The 3,894-nt window shown below is 38.3% G+C and overlaps 1 non-coding gene across 1 annotated transcript; it reads left to right on the top strand.

Annotated features, from left to right (window-relative positions):
* Positions 1–1,398: 1,398 nt before the first annotated feature.
* LOC145103433 (small nucleolar RNA R71) lies at positions 1,399–1,505 on the top strand. Its single transcript, XR_013706526.1, has one exon. It is a non-coding gene; the product is annotated as a small nucleolar RNA R71 (small nucleolar RNA).
* The last annotated feature ends 2,389 nt before the right edge of the window (positions 1,506–3,894 follow it).

The raw sequence follows: 3,894 nt of genomic DNA, 5'->3' as shown, positions 1-3,894 counted from the left end.
TTTCCAATTTTCACCAAAATATCCTCTGCTATGCCCCGGGGTTGTGTCATTGAACGGTTCGCCATGTGAATAGTCATTCTTGTAGCCTTCATCTTCTGAATGTCTAACTTCTTATAAAATGAAAAAGGCATCAAATTAATGCTAGCCCCAGAATCGGCTAAAGCATTAACCTCCATTTTGTTGCCAAATTCACACGGAAGAGTGAGGCGTCCAGGATCTCCCATCTTCTTCAGTGTCTCTCCCAACACAGCTTTCGAGCTTTGTTCACTTAGGACCACCTTAGAATGCTTCTTTAGTTGCTTGTGAGTGTCTATTAAATCTTGCAGTAATTTCTGATGCTCGGAAATTTTGGATAAGGACTCAACAAAGGGAGTATTAATCGGGATCCCCTTCACATGCTTGACAAACTCTTTATGCTCTCTCTCCAGTGGACTAAGGGTAGCTTAGGAAGGAAAAGGCAAAGGCGGCTGATAAACCGAACCAACTAAATAATTTTTCTGTTCATGACGGGCCCACGTCGTGAACTTATAAGGTTCACGTCATGAATTCTGGAATTCAGCAGCTTCATGATTTTCGAGCTTGGTTTTCTTCAGCTTTGGATCGGGCTGTTGTGGTTCTTCTTCCAATGCCTCCAGGAACTCAGAGATGGCTTCTTCTTTAGTGTCTATGACCATTACATGAGATTGGGTCTTCGTTTCGGTATTTTTCGGGGATAACTTCTCATGAACTAGAGTGGCTAGTTGACCAACTTGAACTTCAAGGTTATGGATGGAGGCTTGCTGATTCTTTATTAAAGTTTGTTGTTCCATAATAGCAGAATCAGTGGCATCGTGTCTCTTTTCCGAAGCTTCCATAAACTTCATTAACATAGTCTCTAGATGGAGTTTCTTCTCGGTTGGTGGCTACTCCTTTTGATAAAAGCCTCGACCTGTCTGCCTATACTTCTCTTCTTTTTGCTTCTTATACTCTTAATATGGCAGCAACTCCTTCTTCGGTTTCCTCCAGTCCTCATCAAACTTATCCCTACTCGAGTAGCATACTTGAGCTTTTCTGTTCCCAAACTCATCTAAATTGCAGTCCTTGGTCAAGTGTGGACCACTACATCTCTCGCAACCCACTCTTATGGCATGTATTGATTGGTGCATTTGATTTATCCTTCGATCCAAATTATTCAGCATAGCCATCACAGCTGCTATTTCTTCAGTTTGGGCCCCTCCACCGCCTTTGATTCCATCTTGCCTAGGGTTGTGGTATTCGCGAGAGTGCTTCGCGAATTCTTCAATCAGCTCCTTGACCTCCCTTGGATTTTTCTTTGTCAAAGGTCCTTGAGAATCAAGGAGTTGTCTCATCATAACGTTGACCCCATCATAGAAGATTGACATCTCTTGTTGCACATTTAGATCATGCTGAGGGCAATTTCTGAGCAAGCCCTTGTACCACTCCCATGCTTCGTATAATGACTCCCCCGGCTGTTGCTCAAAGTTGGCTATTGCCTTCTTGAGTTTGGCTATCTTGGATGGCGGGCAAAACTGGTCCAGGAATTGCTTACGCATTTGAGCCCAAGTGGTAATTGTACCCGGTGGAAGTGATTTTAACCACTCCTTAGCAGCTCCTTTGAAAGTGATGGGAAGCATCCTAAGCAAGACTGTGTTTCTATTGACATTTGGGATATTGAAGTAATCCGCAATGTCGTTGACTTCATCTAGATGCTTAAAAGCATCCTCATGATCTTTCCCAAAAAATGGGATATCCTTCAGTGCAGTCAATATGTGCCCCTTTAACTCGAATGTGGCAGTGGTAGGTATTGCGGGTTGGACTAAACTGGGACCCACATCTTCTCGGATCCGTTTCTTGTAAGCTCCCATGGACATCTCTTCAATTACATCTATCTCTTTCCTTGGCTCATTCTCGGGTTCGCTCGTATGTTCTTCAAATTCCGGCTCGGTATCATATTCGGACTCGGTTTGGACGGGTATATGATCCAAGTGATCAAGATTGCTCTTGTGCCTCGAGGATGAACTTGACTCTCCTGTCTTCTTTCCCGACTTCCTTGAAAAAGCTGACTTTAATTCTTGCAGTGGCGTCTTTTTCTTGTGAATTGCAGACTCAGGATCTTCAAGTGGTGGAACCAAGGGTGTGTTTGAGCCTCTGGTCATGAACTCCTGCAACTCGCTAAACTAAAAACGTAAAACTGAACTAAAATAAGAAAATACTAAAAACTGAAATTGCAGCTTTCACGTCGTGAGTTTATTAAAACTCATGTCGTGAATTTTGTGACAGAGACAGAAAACAATTTTTTTTGTTATATGCTAATCAACTAAGCTAAGCTAATAAACAAAAATAAATAACCAATTAACCTTTTTGCATCCACAAAAAGGGGTCGATTAATCTAATGCAACTAAATAAACTAATAAACGTGCCGTTCCCCGGCAACGGCGCCATAAACTTGATGTGCACAAAACTACCCACTAATTTTAATATTTATAACCTAACAAACTTAAACTAACTATGCACTTATATGCAGTGTACCTAGACAGATTACAGTATAGCTTGGGTAAGTCGGGTGTCGATCACAGGGAACGATGTTACTAATTAATCTACTTACTATTAAATTAACCTAATTATTAACAAGTTTAAAATGGGTTTTATCTGATTTTACAAGATCAGACAAACTTAACTCAAATTCAAAAAGTAAAAACACACTCTTGTTTAGTTTGAATCCACTTCTTCCTTATGGCTAGCTAATGATTATGGACTATCGAGTTGGTTTTAGTTGTATTAGTAATTTAGTTCTAACTTTACCAATAATTAACTAATTCATGTCAAACCATGTATGTTCACACACAATTAAACACATAACTAATTATGAATATAAATATGTTATATAAGATTTGTTATATAAACGCAATTATAGTCACAATACACGTTCTCTAGCATAGCTAAGCTTATTTATTCTAATTACTAACTAAGTTTGGTCAATCCTAGCTCTAACAATTCAATATTCACTAAATCATTAGGTAAACAAGTTCATGCAGTTAATGGTCACTAAGCTACACAGAACATGCAATCAAGCAATTAGAGAAACAAACATAAGCATGCTAGGTTATACAAATCAAACACAAGCAATTATACCAACTAAATAAATCCATAAAAATTGAGCTATTCATAAGTTAGAAGCTTCATCTAGCTAAACAAGAGTAGCTAGATTCAGCTGCTCATCATATCAACTAACAAACTAACACAAATTGAAGTGATATAAAACACGTTCTTAATTAACAAAATAAACTAAATTATGGACCTTCACTCTTTTTGGTGTTGAAAGCCTCTTCCCAGAACTTTTCTCTGCTCAAAATTGTCTTTTGGAACTCCTCTTTTTAGCCAAAAGTCCTCTCTATTCGTAATGGTCAAGGATTTATGTAGTTGCTGATATCCATAAATTCACGTCGTGAATAATAAGAAATTCACGTCGTGAGTTGTAGATAACCGTGCCCGTCAAGGATTCCTTCACCCGTGTACATATCTTCTAGAACCAACTCTTCACGTCATGAATCCTTTAATTCTCACGTCATGAGAACGTTTTTTTCCAGATTTTCTTCTCTTTTAATCTTTTAATTCCCAAAGTTTCTTTCTTTAACGCTTTTAGTCCTTTTTCTTCATAAGGTCTTCTTTTTGGCTGCAAATAACATTTAAGCTCATAAGTACCATTATTCTAAACAAATTACCAACTTATTAATAAAAATGTACTTAAATATTGCCTAAAAATAGGTATAAATATGGCAATATCACACTCCACAGAGATACGCGAGTGGAGGACCGCCCTTTTGTAATTAGAATCTAAAACAGGATTTTCCGCATTATTACTTGTAAATTTGTTAATCTTAATAATTGGAGACA

The sequence above is a fragment of the Lactuca serriola genome, chromosome 4 (genome assembly GCF_051521515.1).
Source record: "Lactuca serriola cultivar US96UC23 chromosome 4, Lser_US96UC23_V15, whole genome shotgun sequence".
In the NCBI taxonomy this organism is placed as follows: domain Eukaryota; kingdom Viridiplantae; phylum Streptophyta; class Magnoliopsida; order Asterales; family Asteraceae; genus Lactuca; species Lactuca serriola.
The sequence above is the reverse complement of the archived record's forward strand: the minus strand, read 5'-3'. Positions and strand labels throughout refer to the sequence as shown.